Genomic DNA, 22,497 nt, shown 5'->3' on the forward strand with positions numbered 1-22,497 from the left:
TGGTGATGCAAACAAGAAAAATAGAACTAAACACGTGTTTTTTTATCAATAATCAGCAGAAGTTACAGAGTGACTTCAGGGCCAAGAGTTTGGTGTGTTGGCACTTATTGAAGAAACTGTTGGCCCTTAAGTCACTCTGTAAATTCTGCTGATTATTAATAAAATACACACACATACACATGCATACATACATAGAAATTTATTTTTACACATGAAGCTATAAATACTTTCTATTATAGGCACATGGCCTGAAATTTGCAGCTGCTAATTGATTGCATTGACTTGAGTTCTCAGCTGCTACTTATTTCATGGAGCTGGAAAGGATGAAAGGCAAAGTTGATTTCAGTGGAATTTAAACTCAGAACGTAAAGATGTTGTTAAGCTTCATCTGCTGTAGTTAAGCTCTATCTACTTTTGAGTTCCATTATTAAAAATGATTTATCTCATGTCTCAAAGTTTCTAAGTTCTTATGATGTAAACTATAAAGATATATGAGTAACAATTGTGTACGACTGCAGGTGAATTTTCAACTAATAGATTCCAAATCATCTTTATGAAGTGGCTACACTGAGAACTGATTCACCCTTTAGTGCTGGAAATTTCTGCTTTAGTAGATCCAGGATTTGATGCAGTTTGTTTCTGTTATTAACACCAATATAGCTGTGTGCTCTTTTAAGGCACAAAACTCTCCCAAATATAACATCCAATATCGCATGGTGTTCATTACAAAAACAGTTGTCCTGTGTTGAGCAACAATAGTAGAGATGGAATAGGATCTCTCTAAATCTCCTATTTGGTCTTGTGCTCATTTAATGAAATGTTTTGAGTGATGTTTACTATGTGGTGTTTTGTTGTTGTTTGTATTATTTTGTTTTTGTTTTTGTTTCCAGTGTATTCTTTGAAGAGTTTAAACATTTGTTTTTCTCTTCTGTGTAATTCGAAGCTTAAAAAATTGTTATAAATGAATTAAGATGTTGAGGCATGGCTGTGTCATGAACAAGTTTGTTTTCCTACCACCTAGTTTCAGATTCAGTAACATTGTGTGGCACATTGGGCAAGAATATCTTCTATTATAGCCCTAGGCTAATCAAAGCCTTGTGACTAAATTTGGTACAGAGAAACTGAAAGAAGCTTTCCATGTATATTTAAAGTCACATTGAATATGATAAGCATCAATCTGATATAATCTATTTTTTAATCTTTTACTTGTTTCAGCCATTGGACTTCAGCCATGCTGGGGCATGCCGTAAAGGGTTTAATTGAACAAATGAACCCCAGTTCTTTTTCTTTTCTTAAGTTTGGTACTTAGCCTATTGATCTCATTTGTCCAAAGTTCTAACTATTGGAGGCATAAGAACACACACACACAGAAGGGGTTTTTGCACAGTTTTCATCTACTGAATCTATTCACAAGGCATTGGTCAACCTGGGTCTAGTATAGAAGCTACTAGCCCAAAGTGTCACACAGTGCGACTCAACATCAAATCACATGGTTACAAAGTGAGTTTCTTAATTACACAATTATAGGGAAAAAAAACTTTGAAGAAACAAATGCAGTAAATAAACTCACTCTGATGAGAATGAGATCATGTAAATGATGTGCTTTATAGAAAAATTGGTAACACAGTAATCTGGCAATGATAGATACCTGGTTATGACCCTGTCATGGGGGCATGTTTCACTTTTCTGTCTTAAATTGATATTTTCTGACTTGGATCCTTTTAATAACAACTGACTGGAGACTAAACCTGTGTTTTTGTTTTGATATAAACTTCATCTTTTAAAGTGATTATATCTACATTAAAAACTTACATCATTATTTTATGCAGCATCTTTCGGTTAAGTTATATTCCAAACACCAGATTAATGGTGACAAGGTTAGAGATGTTATTAAATACCAAATTGATAATGCCACTATTAGTTATTTTACTAAATTTCTCCAAATTCCTAATTATTTTCAAAAATTAATACTCTTTTACTCTTTTACTTGTTTCAGTCTTTTGACTGTGGCCATGCTGGAGCACCGCCTTTTAGTCGAGAAAATCGACTCCAGGACTTATTCTTTAGAAGCCTAGTACTTATTCTATCAATCTCTTTTGCCGAACCGCTAGGTTACAGAGACATAAACACACCAGCATCGGTTGTCAAGCGATGTTGGGGGAACAAACACACACATACAAACATACACACACACACACATACATATATATACATATATACGACAGGCTTCTTTCAGTTTCCATCTACCAAATCCACTCACAAGGCTTTGGTCGGCCCGAGGCTATAGTAGAAGACACTTGCCCAAGATGCCACGCAGTGAGACTGAACTCGGGACCATGTGGCTGGTAAGCTAGCTACTTACCACTTTGAAATATGCTCATGCATGCTAGTAGTTAAATATATTTAAGGTGCAAGTATGGCTGTATGTTTAAGAAGTTCAGTACTTAGCCATGTGATCTCAGGTTCAGTCCTACTGCATAGAACCTTCAGCAAGTGCTTTCTTCTGCAATCCTTAGATTGACCAAAGATGTGCAAGTTTGTGATTGAATCTTATAGACAGAGAGTAAAATGAATTCATCATCGTCATCATCAGAAGCATCATCACACACACACACACACACACACACACACACACACACACACACACACACACACACACACACACACACACTTTTATTATATGTTTTATATCTTTTCTTTACTGTATTGTACTCTATGCCCACCAGTATTTCTTTGCACCCACTTAAAGTTAATACACCTTTGTTTATAATTATAATTAGATTCAATTAGTATTTCTCTCTTATCTTAGGGAATTTGTTTTTGATTTTTAGGCATACTTAGTAAATTGCTTGATGCAAGGTAACTTTTCTCATAGTACCAATCTGCCTGTGGACCCAATATTAATTGTACCCATTAGTGCCATTCCTATGAAGTTCATTGCTGATTGTTCATAGTGTAACACTAGTCCCTGAAGCTAACAAATCTTCTTGCAACTCCTTTCTGGTGATCATTGCGTTTTTTTCAATACTTCACTTCATTTTTCTTAAAGATCTAGGGGAAATCTTGTGTGGTGCACCGGATCTTATTCTGTTCTCAACAGTTCCCAATTTTTTTATACCTTTGAATAAATGAAGATATGGTAGAAAATGGAATACAAAGGGTCTCTGATATTTTCCTGTAACTTTTACCTGCTTTCCACTGTTCAATAATTAAGTTTTTCACTGAATTTGTGAGTTCTTTACTTTTTGCCATTATTACAACACTACTTTATGTTGTCTCAGTGCTGAATGAAGAAGCTAGCATTTTGACACTTAAAAATGACCACTGATAAGATTATAGGAACAAACGAGAAAGTTCTAGTAAGAAAAAAATTATTTTAACAGTATTTTGTGGCATAGAAACTCATATATTTATTCTGTACGAACACTTTTTTCACCCCTAAATATTTATAATTGTATATAAATTCATTAGTTACAATAATTTATTAGTTTCTTTTGCATATTCTTAGTTTATGCATGTGTATGCAAATATAGTATTGGTATATCCCATTTATGTTCATTAGAAATTAGATAAATAAAGAATTTTGGCATGTACGAATATTTATTTCCCCCCACTGTATGTACATACGTGCATACACACACAGACAGACACACACACACACACATATATATATATATATTGGAATTTTGTTTGTATATTCACTTTAAATAAAATAAACTGCATCACCTTGTTTAGCCCTAATTTAATCTAGTACAGAAGGTCTATAACCAAAAGTATTCCAATTGTGACCATCCAGTCCTTTCAGATGTAGTATATTTCATATTACATTACTATAGGTCTCCATCACATTTTAGAAAAGCAGCAGAATTTTGATTGAAGAGAAAGTTTAGCTGGTATTTCTAGCAAATCAAGCATCTTCATAGAAGTTTGCTGTTTGGGTTAGTTTAGTACAGTTATAGTATTTTGTTTGGAAAGTTATTTTCCATTTCAAAAGCAAATGGAAAGGTAAAGAAATTTCTCTTTTGATGTATTTATTTGGATTGAAGCGCTCTAGGAACTGAAGCATATTATTCGACAACAAGTTAAAGTACTGAAGCCAGATACATAACGAGATAACTGAGAACAAGTTTAGCTTCCATCAGCATCATGATTTTACTGTCCACTTTTCTGTGCTTGCATGGGTCGGACAAAGTTTCTTTAAGGCAAATTTCTCATGGCTGGATGCCCTTTCTGTCAAATTCTCATTTGTTTCCAAGTAAGGTAATATTTTTCCCATAACTGAACATGTTTTCACGAAAAATTGAAAGTGGACACTGCTTGTATGATGGTGATATTCATTTAAAAATATTGCTTAATGACAAGACATTTGAACACACACATACACCAGATGGGTCTCTTCCATTATCTGTCAACCAAATTCGCTTACAAGGCTTTATGTCTTCCTGGGGCTAGATTAGAGGTAGAAGAGACTTGCACAAGGCATCACACAGCAGCACTGAATGTGAAACCATGCAGTGGAGAACCAAACTTTTTTAACCCCCACAGCTATACTTGTAAAGCTGAAAATAAAGGCATTTGTGAGTTGTCATATTCTGCAATTAGCTTCAGATAATTTCCAAGCCCCCCCCCCCCCCCCCCCCACACACCAAAAAAAAAAGTGTCCTAAAGATTTCTTTTAAAAAAACACCTGTAGAAGTTTTAAAATGGAAAGTGATTTTGTGCTGCTTTGTAATTTCCATTTTGATTTTTCGAATATCTTTAAACCAGTTTTATGTAACCACTCAATCAATTTAATGTCTACATAAATTAAATGTAGGAATGTGTTTAAATGTATGCATCTAAACACAGATTTATATCATGGCTCAGTATAAATTTTATGGTGTTGTGGATGGTAAATTATTTAATTAATACAAATAACATCTAATAAATCAAAATAAGCCACTATGTGCTGTTCTTTCTTCCTTTCTGTATCATCTCAGGAACTGTCAGAGTGTGAGGACGTGACTTTTGTTATATTCTAATGAGACTCCGACAATTTACAATCAAAATTGATTGCCCACTTTGTTGTAACATATATCATTATCATTAGTTTGTGATTTAAATTATTTATTATATATATATTTATTATACTGTGTGTGTGTGTGTGTGTGTGTGTGTGTGTGTGTGTCTGTGTGTGGTTGATTCAATTTTAATTTGTAAAGAGTGGCAGGCATGCTGGCATTTCTCAAACTCATTCCATCTGGTGCACATGCTGTGTAAAAATGAGGAAATGTATGTTGAAATGGTTCTAGCAATGGATGTTGGGGTTTACAATATATTTGTTTAGGGGTTCTTGGTTTCTTGTTATTTGGTGGTTTTATTGTTTATATTATATCATACTCCAGTGTTGCATGATTGTCCTTCTTTGGGATTCAAATTATTGTAAGAATAATACTTGTTTAAAGAGGTTTCTAATTGATGAAGATATTGTTGACTCTATATCTGGCCCTTTCATTCTTTTTGTTCTTGCTAAGCCTTCATTAACTGCCTCTGTTCCTTATTTGATACTCATATTTTTTATGTCCCTCTTCTATTCACTGTACCATGTCAAACATCATACTGTTACTACTAACCATTTCTTTGACATCCATCATTCACGCTAACTTGTTCTTATCAGAAAGCATCTAGCTGCCACTGGGTTTCTCTCCCATTATGATACCTGAGGAATGAGGGTCTACATTGGATCTATTAGTATGTGCTGTAAATTTATCCACCTGTGCTGCTTGATATCAGTCTCTATTATATCACTATTCATTGTTGTCTAGCAGTCAGTCTTTCCCTTTGCTATCTCAACTGTCCATTACTAGTGTTTTAACTTACCACCTAGCATCACCCACACCACTCCCTATACTGTTAACCACCACTTTCTCTCTTTCAGGTCACTCATTACTGACATCCATCACACACTTATCATTGATTTACCTAATATTTGCCACTCTATTACATGCAAACATGTAGCTACCATTGGCATCTCACATCGATTAACCTATTCTACCATACCTTTACTGCCTCTCTTCCGTGCTCCTGTGGCACTATCTCCCCTATTTTGTACGTTCTCCTCTTCCTCACTCTCATCAATTACTGTTTCCTCCTCAAGTTCTTCATTCTCATTTCTCTCTCATATTGCTCTCTCTTCTAACTACTCTATTGGCCACATTTCTTTGGACAAAATGAAACAATATACGTGCGGTGAGGTCTCACTTATGTCTTACAGGGTTCAAGGTAACCTTAATGATTTTGGCACCTTGATAAGATACATCCTGTATGCTATATAAAGTGGTCAGCATTAGGAAAGGCATTCAGTCATAAAAACCAATTCCAATATAAAAAATGCAAGTGAGATGCAGTTCCATAATCATATTTAGGAGGGTAGTAACTCTGAATTAGAATTGACTCAGTCTGTGATAACCTATCCAGCCTTTGTTACCATTGGAAAGTGAACACAAATTGATGATGAAAATATCACCAAAGCTTTGTGAAAGCAATTTGGTATACAGAAACCTTTTGTGTGTGTGAGTGTGCACATGTGTTATGTTGTTCCCCTTTACAACTTGGTTATTTCATAAATAAAGATCGATAAAATAAGTATTATACTTAAACAATAAGTATTGAGTTTGTATGACTGACTATAACTCTTGAAAATAGTGCACCATCAAGTAGGCATGCAGGTGGGAATAGGAGGAATGTATACAGGTGGCAGAAATGCATGTCTATAGGCAGGGAGAACCACATGTATGTATGTTAACATTCCTGCCTTCATGCATCCATACATAAATTCTTTCCTGCCTACATACATATATGGTCTGATCAATAAGTATTCGGACTGTTGCCATAGTAATGAAGCTAAAGCACACAGTGATGCTGCTCGGTACAGATTGACCTTGAACTCTGCTGTGTACACGCACTAAGTTTTAACATTCTAGATCATTTCTGCTGTTCACAGCAGTACTTGGAAGGAAGGTGTGTAGTGTGTGATCACCGCACTGACCATGACAGAGCAAGTTGAGCAAAGAATCTGCATCAAATTTTGCCAAAAGCTTGACAATACCTGCTCAGAGGCTTATGCAAAGTTTTCAAAAAGTTTTCATCCTTCTTGACACAAACAAAGAGATCTTGTGCAACTGAAACCTGAGTGTCTTCTTGGTCAGCTGAAAGCAGTTTTGGCACAAACAAGGCAGACACGTGTCTCATACCTGAATCCTCAGTGATAATGGACTGAATTGAACTGAACTGTAACTAATCTGCACATCCTCTGATAACTCACAGATGTTGATTTGATGATTTCCCCTCACAGCTGCATGTACATCTGCAATGTTTTTCTCAGTTCTGCTGGTTGCAGGTCTCCCAGAACGTTCGTCAATATCAACGCTTTTTGGCCATCTTGGAAACATCTGAAACACTCATACACTTGTGTGCGGCTCATACACTCCTCTCCATACACTTTCTGCAATTTTGCATAGGCCTCTGAGCAGGTATCGCTATGACAACTTTCTCTGTCATGGTCAATGTGATGACCACGTGCTACACACCTTCCTTCCAAGCACTGCTGTAAACAGTGGAAGTGAGCTAGAATGTTAAAACTTCACTCTGCAGGCTTTAGCTTTGTTACTATGGCAACAGTTCGGATACTTATTAATCAGACCTCATATATGTTTTTTTTTTGTTTGCAAGACTACATACATGTGTTCCTGCCAGCCTATATACGTACATGTATTCCTGATTGCTTTGCATACATTCATACTTGCAAGTCTACATACATGCATTCCTGTCTGTATGCATATTCACATGCATTTCTTCTCAACTGCATACATACGTGTATTCAGGGAGATTTATGTAATTATGATTGAAATATCTGCAAGATCATCTGAACATATTATCATCCATCTCTCACACTTCATTATAGAACAGTGCATTAAGAAGAATGGAGCTTTATTGTTGTTTTATTGCTAATTTTTGTTGTCAAAGCTATCATTGACTTTTTTATTTAGCTATTTTCGTTTATTTTCTCTTTTTATATATATATATATATATTTTTTTTTTTTCGAAGCTTTTTGGCTATTCACCTAATTATTGAATGAGAAAATAGCTGAAACCTAGGCTGCAACTTAAATCAGTATAATTATTGATACTAAATTAATTGCTCATTAAGTTGATACAGTTTCTTCTAATGACTATTTGCATAGCTGTCTCTGGGATAATTAGCATTGCATTACCCCTCTTACTTATACCTTTCCTTGCTTTTCCGAAGATAAATTTAAAAACCAAAATAACAAAATAGAGAAATAAATATAACAAAGAAAAAAATCCAATTAAGGTTTCAAAAGATCTTTACAATTAGATAACTTGTTAAACATATAATAAAAAAAAAATGATCTCAGGAGGCTGTTTGATACACACACACACACACATACGCACACACACAGTCATGTACTCACATGCACACACATGCCTGCTTACACCCACACACTGAGCACACAATGGACACATGAATATGAGACTTTCTTAACAATTGACCTTGCATTTACAAAGAGCCATTGCAACCTAACTCATTATAATGTAGTACACAAAATAAAATTGTATAGAAAAATACTCATTGACTGCTCTACAGTTTTCTGTAGAATTATACAAAAAGAAAAAAAAAAGAAGAGAAAAACTGGAGGCTTTGTTAATCGCTGAATACAAACCTAGATTAGAAGCACAGATACAACTCATGTAAAATATATATCATAATGTCTTGAAATATACCTTGATTTACTGTTATTTAATGTTACATCTGGCATTGAGATTATAAGCAGTTATAAAATTAATTCTATGGCCCTTCTTGCTCTATTGCATGAAGTATGGACAACATGCTTTTATACAGTTTAACCATTTAGCATTAAGATCAATCTGCCAAATGTAATGCTTATTTATTGACATTGTTTCGAATTAGTCATGCATTATCTGATAAAATGGGTAGAATATTTGGGCAAGATATGGTCAGTTTAAATGCTGAAGGTTTAATTTCTGATTGTGATTTTCTTGAGATGTCAGCCAAATGAATTTAGGAACATTACTGTTCCAACCCAAACATAAAAGACAAATAAGAGAATATGGAAAATCCCCAATCATACTTGGACGTAATCATGTTTTTAATACAACGTGTTTGAAAGATATACTGCCCTTTATTTAGACAATTATGCTTACACCTGGAAATTTAGATTCACATTTATACCAATAACAATTGGTGCACTTGGTTTTGTAATTAAATGTGTTAGTGAGAATCTGGAAACACTGGTGTTTTCACAAAAAGAAACCAACCAGCTAACGCACACATTAGAAATACAATCTGTAAGTGGAACAGTAAAAATATGCAAGATTTTTACTTTTCTCAAGTTCAGAATGTCTTTTTTCTTTTTATCTGCATTTCAGATAAAGAGCCTTGCATCTTAGTTAGAAACCAGCTCTTCTCTTAGTGAAAGACTTCAAGTAGTTAAACATAGAAGACAACATACATACATACAATCATAGACATGCTCTTTGTCTGTCTGTCTGTCTGTCTATCTATGTCTTTCTCACACACTCATATGATTGCACCTCTCATTTGTTAGTCCTTAGGGAAGATGCAGTATCCTTGGCTGTTTTAATTCATCTTCAAATAGGGTTAATAGGATTTTTGGAGAGGCTAATGTAGTTGTTGTCTTACTAGAATTTGCATCAAAACATGTTTTAGCATGATGGATCATGTACAAGCCATTTAACTCTTATTTGATGTCACCTAAAAGAAAAGTTTGTATCATTATCCATTGCTCTTTTGCTGCTTTATTTTACTGTGTTTAATGGAGCCTTAGATTTGCTAACAAATGTGGTCTCTCGGTATGCTAAAAATAACATAACAGTGAAGTGCAGTTTTGCTGCCCTTCACATCTACATTAAATCTAATATTTTATCTGGCTAAATCTCTCTCGTATCAATTGGCTGCCTTAAAAAACATGGGGACATATATTTAAGTTAATGTAGACCTAGATTAATGTTGCCATTACTAGTAATCACTCCAGACATCATTATGTTGACTGGATGTTTGATTTTTATCACTCTCGGTACATGCACTGTCCTCAGATTGACACTCAGATTGCGTCATAGTACTGTTATTTTCACAGATGGTGCCCAACTGAGTTTACAATACTGTGTAACGGAAAAAAATCAATAACAAACAATGCGCATGCGCAAAATTAAAAGTATAAAATGGCAACAATTTACCTATCACACCCTACATATATATATAAATATATATCATCATCATCATTTAATGTCCGTGTTCCATGCTAGCATGAGTGGGACAGTACCACAAGAGCTGGCCATGCCGAAGCCTGCACCAGACTTCCGTGACTGTTTTGGCAGGATTTTTACACCTGGATGCTCTTCTTACCATCAACTACTCAGAAGAGTGGACTTAGTACTTTTTACATGGCACCTACACTAGCAGGGTCACCAAGTACTTGCAAGACAAAAAAATAATGTGTGTGTGTGTATATATATATATATATATATCTCACTGTCTATCTATCTACACATTATAACAGCATAACATAACATTAAAAAAGAAAAACCACCAGTTATAACAAATTAAACTTTCTTGTTCTTAATCACCTATTCTCTACCACTGGAGTCTTTCACTGTCTTTATAGACTCTCTTACTAAAGCATTTAACAATACATACATTATCCTGCTCTATACTCCAACCATGTTGCTTGAGATACACCTTTACATTAACAGAAGTATACATACTTATGTGAGTTTAACATGAAATTAACGTGCAAGTGGCTGAGCACTCTACAGACACGTGTACCCTTAACGTAGTTCTCGGGGAGATTCAGCGTGACACAGTGTGACACAGCTGACCCTTTGAATTACAGGTACAACAGAAACAGGAAGTAAGAGTGAGAGATAGTTGTGGTGGAAGAGTACAGCAGGGTTCGCCAGCATCCCCTGCCAGAGCCTCGTGGAGCTTTAGGTGTTTTCGCTCAATAAACACTCACAATGCCTGGTCTGGGAATTGAAGCCACGATCCTATGACCGCGAGTTCGCTGCCCTAACCACTGGGCCATTGCGCTTCCACAGATATCTATATACATCTGCATATACATACATATATATATGCACATACATATGTATATACATATATATATGCGCATATATATATATATATATATATACATACACACACACACACACACACACATGCGTCTATATATATATATACATGCACATACATATATATACATACACATATATATGCACATATATACATATACTCACACACACACACATATACACACACATATATATATATATATATATATATATATATATACTTTTTTTGCACGTATCACGTCCTCGCATTGTTTTTTGTGTTTGTTCTCCTTTTTGGGAATTTACTAATATATATATATCGCTCCTTAAAATTATGGCTTTTAAGTGTTGATTTCTCAGCCCAAGAATTACAGCGTGATGTGCTGCTTGACTGGTCCCCCCTCTCCCTCTCTCTCTCTCTCTCTCTCTTTATATATATATATGATGATGATGATGATGATCTTTTCTCCCGCCATGCCTCTGTCTACCCCTCCATCCCCCTTCGTAGTTTTTCCTTTAAGGTCTTCAGGTTCTGGCTATATATAAATGAGAAACCCATTCTAAATTATCTCGCTGACGTACTACGACGAAATACCCAAGATGCAGATAAGATAGAGATTTTTATTTATTTACGGCCTCAAACATCTCAATACCTTGCGCTTTCTTGTTTCTCTCCATGAAATTCAATTGAATTCAGTTGTTGTCTTAAATTCATGCTTATTCATTTTCTAAGCTTCCTAAATTCATGCTACGTTATATTCTAATCACCCAGAATTCATTGCTCTTTTAAAAAATTACGATTTATGCATTGTTGTCTCTCAAATATTTAAAATCTACAATTAAGAGCCCTCTCTACTCGCTGGCGGTAACCCGCCCTCCCACCCCCTCCACCGGAAGTTCATTCGTCTGTCATCCCTCTGTCATCCCACCCCCTCCACCGGAAGTTTCATTCCTCTGTCATCCCGCCCCCTCCACCGGAAGTTCATTCCTCTGCCATCCCACCCCCTCCACCGGAAGTTCATTCCTCTGTCATCCCACCCCCTCCACCGGAAGTTCATTCCTCTGCCATCCCACCCCCTCCACCGGAAGTTCATTCCTCTGTCATCCCACCCCCTCCACCGGAAGTTCATTCCTCTGTCATCCCACCCCTCCACCGGAAGTTCATTCCTCTGCCATCCCACCCCCTCCACCGGAAGTTCATTTCTCTGTCATCCCGCCCCCTCCACCGGAAGTTCATTCCTCTGTCATCCCACCCCCTCCACCGGAAGTTCATTCCTCTGTCATCCCACCCCTCCACCGGAAGTTCATTCCTCTGTCATCCCACCCCCTCCACCGGAAGTTCATTCCTCTGTCATCCCACCCCTCCACCGGAAGTTCATTCCTCTGTCATCCCACCCCCTCCACCGGAAGTTCATTCCTCTGTCATCCCGCCCCCTCCACCGGAAGTTCATCCCTTTGTCATCCTGTCAACCTCGGCTGTCTCCCGGAACCCATCTAGTGGCCTTGGCCATCCTCTCCCCTACCTTTGGGTAGCGCATTAAGGTTGAGAAATGTTTGCAGGTTGTAGGTAATGTTTTGCTTATGAATTCTTCCAATTGCAAGTTTTCTTTTCAGGTACACGACACTGCTTTTCCTCTTCCCAGGCTACAGGCCCACACCCCCAACACCCATACTGTTAGGATTGGCACTCTCAACGTCGGCACGCTGAAAGGTAGATCTGGTGAAATTGTTGAGATGCTTGAACGGAGATGCGTAGATATGTGCTGCATCCAGGAAGTAAGATGGAGAGGAGGTTCTGCAAGGTTCCTCACAGGCAAAGAACACAGGTACAAGATTTTCTGGGCAGGGAACACTGACGGGGTCGGGGGCGTAGGAATACTTCTAGCGGAGAAATGGGTGGATAAGGTAATCGAGGTCGTTAGAGTAAGTGACAGAGTACTTAAGATCAGACTAGTGCTTCATCATAGATTAGCTACTGTCATCTCAGCCTATGCACCTCAACCTGGGCTACCAGATGGTCTGAAAGACCAATTCTATGACACCCTCTTGCAAACTACCTCGTCGACGAGTGACAGGGACCTTCTCTTTGTGGCTGGAGACTTCAACGGTCATGTCGGACGTCGTGCTGGGGGCTTCCATGGCATACATGGAGGCTATGGCTTCGGTTCCCGCAACGAGGAGGGAACCAGACTGCTGGAGTTCTGTGATGCAACCAATCTTATGGTCTGCAATACCAACTTCAGGAAACCTGCCAGTCACCTAGTCACCTACCGCTCCGGCAGACACTCTAGCCAAATCGACTACATCCTCGCCAGAAATAGGGAAAGAGGGCGGCTTATAAATGCCAAAACCTACCCTGGCGAAGAATGTACCCCACAACATAGATTAGTAGTTAGCGACTTTGGGATCAAGGCAAAATGGGTGCCCAGAATTAGACAGGCTTGGAGAAGAAGGGTGTGGAAGCTTAAAGACCCTGCAAACGGACAGAGACTTAGAGACAAGTTACTTGAAGCATTTAACGAAATAGAAGGGGATATAGCATCATACAACGTGGAAGACAATTGGAGATTTCTGCGGGACAACCTGTTGAAAGCCACCGACCAGATTTGTGGGTGGTGTAAGGTCCCCTCCCAACCCAGAGTAACGTGGTGGTGGAACAAGGAGGTAGACAGGGCTATTAGACAAAAGAAACAAGCTTGGAAGGACTGGAAGAACGGTGGTAGCAGGGAATTGTACCAATGTGCCAGAAGGGAGGCTAGGCGACAGGTTTATTTAGCCAGAGGGGAAGCAGATAAGGAAAGATTTGCCAATGTTCTGCGCCGTGAGGACCAAAGACTCGAGGTATTTCGGGTTGCAAGACAGTGTAGGAGAGAGAATAGTGATGTTGTAGGAGAGAAATGTGTTCGCATGGATGATGGTACGCTTGCATTAAATGAGGATGCAAAGAAAGAGGTCTGGAGATGCCACTACGATAGATTGCTTAATAAAGAGAATGAATGGGAGAAAGAGAGCCTGCCTTATGTCGACCCAATAGAGGGACCAGCTATCCGAGTTGATAGTACCAGGGTAGATAAAGCAATTAAGAGTATGAAGACCGGGAAAGCCCCCGGCCCATCAGGAATCACTGCAGAGATGCTCAAAATATCTGGCAGTGTTGGCTATAGCCTAGTCACCCGTATTACGAACCAGGTGATACACGAAGGAGTCATACCCTATGACTGGTGTAGCAGCATCATAGTCAACTGCTACAAAGGTAAAGGGGACGCTTTAGATACAAATAATTACAGAGGCATCAAGCTGTTAGATCAGGTTATGAAAGTTACAGAGAGGGTCATAGCCCAACTAATTAGGGAGCGAATCAATTTAGATGAGATGCAGTTTGGGTTCGTGCCAGGTAAAAGCACTACTGATGCCTTATTTCTAGTGAGACAGTTGCAAGAGAAATACCTAGCCAAGGATAAACCTCTGTACCTGGCTTTCGTTGACATGGAGAAAGCCTTTGACAGGGTCCCCCGATCCCTTATCTGGTGGTCAATGAGGAAACTTGGGATAGAAGAATGGCTAGTGAGAGCTGTGCGAGCCATGTACAGAGATGCGGCCAGTAAGGTGAGGGTTGGAAATGAGTACAGCAATGAATTCCGGGTAGAGGTAGGGGTCCACCAAGGTTCCGTCCTCAGCCCCCTATTATTTACCATAGTCCTCCAGGCAATCACAGAGGAGTTCAAGACAGGTTGCCCCTGGGAGCTCCTCTATGCTGATGACCTTGCCCTAATTGCGGAGTCACTATCAGAACTAGAGGAGAAGTTTCAGGTGTGGAAGCAAGGTCTAGAAATGAAGGGCCTTAGAGTCAACCTAGCTAAAACCAAAATCCTAATAAGTAGGAAGGTAGATAAAACACAAACCCCTTCAGGTAGATGGCCCTGCTCAGTATGTAGAAAAGGAGTAGGTAGTAACTCTATAAGATGTACCCGGTGCAAGCTATGGACACATAAGAGGTGCAGCAACATCAAAGGCAGGTTAACTAGCAAGTTAGTTTTTGTTTGTGGCAGATGTTCAGGTGCAATAAAGACTGCAAACAAACAGGAAACAACTTCTATCTCATTCCAGGGTGAAAAACTAGAGGTAGTCGATAGCTTCCGCTATCTGGGCGACCAAGTTAGTAGTGGGGGTGGGTGCGCTGAAAGTGTAGCTGCTAGAATAAGAATAGCCTGGGCAAAGTTTAGAGAGCTCTTACCCCTGCTGGCGACAAAGGGACTCTCACTCAGAGTAAAAGGCAGACTGTATGACGCATGCGTACGAACAACCATGCTACATGGCAGTGAAACATGGGCTGTAACTGCTGAGGACATACGTAAGCTCGCAAGGAATGAAGCCAGTATGCTCCGTTGGATGTGTAATGTCAATGTGAATACCCGTCAGAGTGTAAGTATCTTGAGAGAAAAGCTGAACATTAGAAGCATCAGTTGTGGCGTGCAAGAGAGACGATTGCGCTGGTATGGACATGTGGTGAGAATGGAGGAGGATAGCTGCGTGAAAAAGTGCCACACCCTAACAGTTGAGGGAACCCGTGGAAGAGGTAGGCCCAGGAAGACCTGGGCTGAGGTGGTGAGGCAAGACCTTCGTACATTGGGCCTCACCGAGGCGATGACTACGGACCGAGACCTTTGGAAATGGGCTGTGCGTGAGAAGACCCGGCAAGCCAAGTAAGATCGTTGCCAGTGCCCCTGGACTGGTTCTTGTGCGGGTGGCACATGAGATGCACCATTTTGAGCGTGGCCGTTGCCAGTACCGCCTGACTGGCTCCTGTAGGATTTTCGAGCGAGATCGTTGCCAGTGCCCCTGGACTGGCTTGTGCGGGTGGCACATAAAAGACACCATTTCGAGCGTGGCCGTTTTCGTGCGGGTGACACGTAAAAGCACCCACTACACTCTCTGAGTGGTTGGCGTTAGGAAGGGCATCCAGCTGTAGAAACTCTGCCAAATCAGACTGGAGCCTGGTGTTGCCATCCGGTTTCACCAGTCCTCAGTCAAATCGTCCAACCCATGCTAGCATGGAAAGCGGACGTTAAACGATGATGATGATGATGATGATGATGATATATATATATATATATATATATACTTTTTTTGCACGTATCACGTCCTCGCATTGTTTTTTGTGTTTGTTCTCCTTTTTGGGAATTTACTAATATATATATATATATATATATATATATATATATATATATATATATATATACATAAAACACACATATAAGAGTATGTTTAAATGATTATTAAATAGATTTAGATACCTACACATTACTAAAAGAGGAAGATCCAAACACAATTGTGTGAATGTGTATACATACAACCATGCATGCAAAATACACATAATTGTGTATAATGCATATACATACACATAAACATGTATGCACACACACACACACTCACACACTCATATCTTATTGGACCATTGTCCTATGATAGCCAAACTACTTGTGAGTAACCAGTGCTCTCCATTTCTATATATAGCAAACAATTTTTTTCTTTTCTTTTCTCTCTTTTTTTTTTGTCTTATATATATATATATATTTCTATTATTTATTTCTGGTAGTATATAGACTACTGAATGGACAAATTGATTCCGATAGGTTCATTGTACCACTAATTAGTTCCTTCAATATAATTTACTGACAGCTGCTATCAAAAACTGGAATCAATATCACTGACTCCAACCCTCTTCTTTGTACACTCCTCACCTTATTTTTGATTCTTTCTTAGTGATATATATATATATATATATATATAAATAAGTGCATTTTCAAACCTTCTTTCATATATATTTCCACTCGTACGGTATTCCACAACTTTACTTTATTATATATATATATATATATATATATATATATATATATTATATATACATATATATATATATATATATATATATATATATATATATATATATATATATATATATATATAGAGAGAGAGAGAGAGAGAGAGAGAGAGAGAGAGAGAGAAATAAAGATGGATAGTTAAATATCTAGGTAAATAATTAAATGGATGGATGGAAAACTATATAGATGGTTAGATCGATTGATAGAGAGATAAATAGATAGATTAATAAATAGACTGAGTGAAAGAAAGAGAGAGCTAGGAGAGCGAGACAACAAGCAAGATCGCAAGGCAAGTCAGATACATCAGGCTATGCTCGCTAACATGGTTTGTGATGCTATGCTGTTCTCTACAGTCTTTTGTAATGGTTTGTTGTCTATTTCTTTCTCTAACCCACCCACCATTTCCTCTCTTTCTGTCTGTCTTTCTGTCTCTCTATGTATATATATATATATATATATATATATATATATCTTTAACATTGTCACATTCGTTCGTTCTTTCTTTCTTTCTTTCTTTCTTTCTTTCTTTCCTTCCTTCTTCCTTTATTTCCATTTCCTCCTTCTTTCTTTCCACTACTGCTGTCACTGCAGCAGATGCAATTCATTTGATTGAAATGAGTTGAGATAAGAAAAGGTAAAGGCTTTAGTTTTGGTGGTGAATCACCACCAAGATTAAAGATTATAAAAGTGGGGATTATGAATGATAATGGTAGAAATCATGTAACAAGTGTATGGCAAAGAGAAATTAACCTGTAGGCACAGATGTGGGGCTGTGTGGTAGCAAGTTTGCTTTTCAACTGCATGGTTCCAGGTTCAGTCCTGCTGCATGGTACCTTGAGCAAGTGTTACAGCCTTAGGCTGACTGAAGCCTTGTGAGTGAATTTGGTTGACAGAGACTGAGGGAGGCCTGCTGTGTGTGTGTGTGTCTAAATATATGTGTGTGTGTGTGTGTGTGTCTTTGTCCTTCAACGCTGCTTGACAACCAGTGTTGGCGTGTTTACATCTGCATAACTTAGCAGTTTGGCAAAAAAAAAAAAAATTGATAGAATAAGTACTTGGCTTAAAAGAAAAAGATGAGCTCTGGGGTCGATTTGTTTGACAAAAAATTCATCAAAGCAGTGCTCCAACATGACTGCAGTCTAGTGACTGAAATATGTAAAAGATAAAAGATATAGAGCAATAGATAAGAGATAATAGATAAGGAAGGTAAGGTTGTGTAATTAACTCACATATATTTCTAGGAAAGTGAAAGATGTGTAATTAATTCACACCCTGGTTAGAAAGGTGGACTCGCACATGGCTAGGAAAGAAGAATATGTGTATCAACTAATTAACTTTCCCTTGTCTAGGAAGGTGGAAGATAGGAAATTAACTCTTACTTGGTTAGGAAAGTGGGAGATTTGAAATTTACTGACACTTGGCTAGGCAGATGTGGAAAGCATGAAATTAATTACCCCTCAGTTGGGAAAACAGAAGATGTGCATTTAACTCATGGCTAGGAATGTGAGAAAATACCAGTCTTCTTGAATTACTTTGTTATTGGCAAAGACTGAAGACATGACAATGACTGCATGACTGGTGTGTTATGTCTTCAACACACTAACCCTTTTGATACCACCCTGGCTGAAACTGCCTGTGGCTCTGCAGTACAAATGTCTTGTTTTCAAAAGTTCTGAATTAAAATCTTCCACCAAACCTTAGTCACAATTTATGTTCCTAATACTAGCTTAATGGTAACTAAATTATTTTACTAAATTCTTTGTTATATTTAAAAATTAACTAAAAGAAACACACCATCTCAACAGAAATATGGTAACAAAAAGGTTAAACCAACTTAATCACTGCTGTTTCCCTACATTGTCACAATACCATTCTATGTCAGTGAAAAGATTCCTTATTGCCAGTCTTACCTGACAGAAAATAAGTACTGCTTTGTTAGAACACTACACCATTCCAAGTGGTGGCAGTTCTTTAAAATTGTTCATTAGCATAGATTACTCTGTTGTGTTTTGCTTGGAGAGGAATCAGGCTCACTCGTATTGACATGTCTAGGATATGTTATATAGGGAGTCTCTATATATCTCTAAGGTATGTTATATATGGAGTCTCAGGGGATCATGTTGCAGGCAATGATGGTATCTCTGCATTCTTACTTGTTGTTCCAGAATTAAACAGTCACAGTTTAATACCTTTAAAAGTAAAAAAAGATACAGTAGATAATGTAATCCTGCCTGAAAGGAAATGCCAGGATAGTAAGAATGGTTAAAATACTTTCGATTGTAGGAGTGCTTGATCAAGACAGATCTAGTACTAAACAACAGCACATACTACTGTTTCTATTTTTATAAAGTATAAAAATAAATTTGAATTTACATATTAACAAATGCAACCACAATGCAGAAAGAGCCTCTCTGTCTCTCACTCAGTCCAAAATAGCAGCCAATTACCCCTCAATGTACCATACCATCTTAAAAAGTGAATTTTATACATTCAATATGTAATAAAAAAAAAAATAGTGTCAAGTTGATCATGGCTGTAAAATCTTTGAACATAGATGTGCTTGGTTAGTGCTTACCTGTGGCCAAGCAACAATAGTAGTATATTATAGTTCAAAAAGATATTCCAGTAATTTATTAATGTGTTTGTGTCTACACCAGTTGTGTGTATGTGTGTGTATATACATACACACACACATGACTGGTGTAGACATATAGCTAAAAGTATTAGAATGTTCTTCCAGTTGATCTGATTTCACAGTTCCAACCGTCTAGCTCTGCTGATGTATTCAAACATGTCACCAAACACTTTCTCTATTCATTGACATTTTACTCCTTCTGATCTCCAAAATCAATCACATCAGTCACTGTTCTTTTAATATCAGTCGAAGCATAACTCAGTATTGCTTCACATATGCATACACACCTACACACACTGCTACTGTTCAGTCTTTCCTGTGTATGAATTCAAACATTCTTAGCAGCAGTAGTAGTATTCGTCTTATAAATATGACTGTTCAATCATTCATTTATTCATTTAGTCAGTTTTTATATTACACAAACCCTTTGCTGAAAGAAATAACAGAGAGAAAAAATTCCAGTGATATGGGTTCATTGTTGGACAGTATTATTAAGATAATGAGATTGCATTCATTCATCATTTTCTGTACTTAATTGAAGAGTAGGAATGATCAAATGGCTAAAGAGATCAGAACTTTACTGAAGGGTAATTAAAATGATATTGACTTTACTGTTGACACAAGACCACAAATTTTGATTAAGTCAAACCACACCAGTACTTAACTGTTACTTTATCTATTCATCCTCAGAAGTATGAAATTATTTAAAACCTACAGCATAAAGGACCTTAATTACATGCTGTAAATCATTTTGTCCTCTGTCCTGACAATTAATGAAAATAATGTTACTCAATGACTAATGTTGTCTTCTCATGTAATTTTTCCAAATTATGCTTTTATGCTCATTACATATGTTAACACTGACTTAACTGAAGATTAATGAGTTTGTATACAGTTTCTATGCACTGAATGAATTGTATCCTGTTTGAAGAACAAAATATCTCCTTCCATGCAGTCTTGTCTTTATTAATTGCTTTCTCAAAGAATTAAACGGACCAGGGTTATAGCAGAGGATACTAGTGGAAGATGCTACAGAGTGGGATGGAACCCAAAAACCTCAATGCAGAACAAACTTCTTAATGACACATCCATGCCTGTACATACATATATCTATACACATATACAACGCAAACATATACAATAGACACAACATAAATCATACACATGCATGCTTTCTCAGAGTTTCAACTGGCAGAAAGTTACATAAGTGATCAGAGGGTTCATTTACAAGGGCAGAGACTTTCATGCATCACTCTTATAAAACCAACTTCGAATCTGTGATTAGAAATTATGAAAAATGTAGATGCCATGTACTGAGTTCTGTTTCTTCTGTTGCTCTTCCATTCTTATATATACTCACGCATGCATGTGTGTGTGTTTATTGTACAAAGTGTTAGAGTTATCAACATGCTTTACAGAATTCATTTCAGCTATCTCTTTTCAAATCCTGCTGAGTTCAACTGTATCTTTGCATCAGTTTGGTTTCAATAATTCTTCTCTCTCTTTCTTATTTTATTCAATTTTAGAAAAATTGAAGCATGTCTTCGACATTTCTGGAGCGTATTGAACTTTTGTGCTTGACTTTTGGCCTACCCAATATATGCTTACCCATTTCTGCTTTAGGCTATCTTCCTTTTTTCTTTTAAATATAAAGCTACATTTCAGTGAAACAAAATATTCATTCTGTTAAATATGGCCTTACACACATATTCTTATAATAAATGCATTTTATAAATGTGAAATATGTGAATGTATGTAATGTGTATGCATGTATGCATGTGTGCACATATGTGTGTGTGTGTGTGTGTGTGTGTGTGTATATATATATATATATATATATATATATATATATATATATATATGTATAGGGCATCTAGCTGTAGAAACCATGCCAAAACAGACAAATGGAACCTGGGCAATGGTCCAGCTGACCAGTTCCTCTCGAACCATCCAACCCATGCCAGCATAGAGAACAGGTGTTAGATGATGATGATGATGATGATATATATATTTATATGAATGTATATTACAAATAAATATATACTGCTGTGTGTATCAAACTTGCTGGCCGACCATGTGGTCTCTGGGTTCAATCCCATTTGTCAGTACCTTGGGTGGGTGTTTTCTACTATAGCACCCCTTGTTAGTAGAAATGCTAGACAGAAATTGAAAGAAATTTGTTGTGTGTGTATGTGTGCAAGTGGGATTGTGTATAACCTTGTCTTGACATATGACAGTTGCAAATAAGCAGCAAGCAATGCTCATTTCCAATTTTCTCTTAAAAACATATTTGGCCATGGGAAATATTAGCTTGTTTAGAATAAGGTGAGGGTTGGCAACAGGAAAGCATCCTACTGTAGAAAAGCTGCTTCAACAAATTCTTTCTAACCCATGGAAGCATGAAAAAATGGATGTTAAATGATGATGAAGATGATATAATACATATAAGCATTTTGTGTGTGTGTGTGTGTGTGTGTGTGTGTGCATGTGTGCGTGCGTGTGTGTGTGTTTTTACATATGTATGTGCTTATATATATTTATATAGATCAACCCTCCCCTCTTTTCAGTATTGTTTTCTTATATGTTACTGAAAGTAAATTACTTTTAATGATGGCTCAACATATAATTCTTGTATAATTAGCTGTTATCTTATCATTTTCTTCTGTTTGACATGGCAATTTCCTCAACTCATCATCCATTAGCATACATGTAAAAATCTGACTCACGCATATGCCTGTGCACACATGCATACACTCATACATACAGGCATACACACTCAGTCATATGTATATATGTGTGTATATATATATATATATATATATATATATA

General features: G+C 37.3%; 1 protein-coding gene across 12 annotated transcripts in view; it reads left to right on the forward strand.

Annotated features, from left to right (window-relative positions):
- LOC106867420 (zinc finger CCCH domain-containing protein 10) overlaps nucleotides 1-22,497 on the forward strand; it is a 639,081-nt gene that overhangs the window by 280,345 nt on the left and 336,239 nt on the right. The window lies entirely within an intron of this gene.

This window comes from Octopus bimaculoides, chromosome 8, assembly GCF_046866305.1.
Source record: "Octopus bimaculoides isolate indiv1 chromosome 8, ASM4686630v1, whole genome shotgun sequence".
Classification (NCBI taxonomy): Eukaryota; Metazoa; Mollusca; class Cephalopoda; order Octopoda; family Octopodidae; genus Octopus; species Octopus bimaculoides.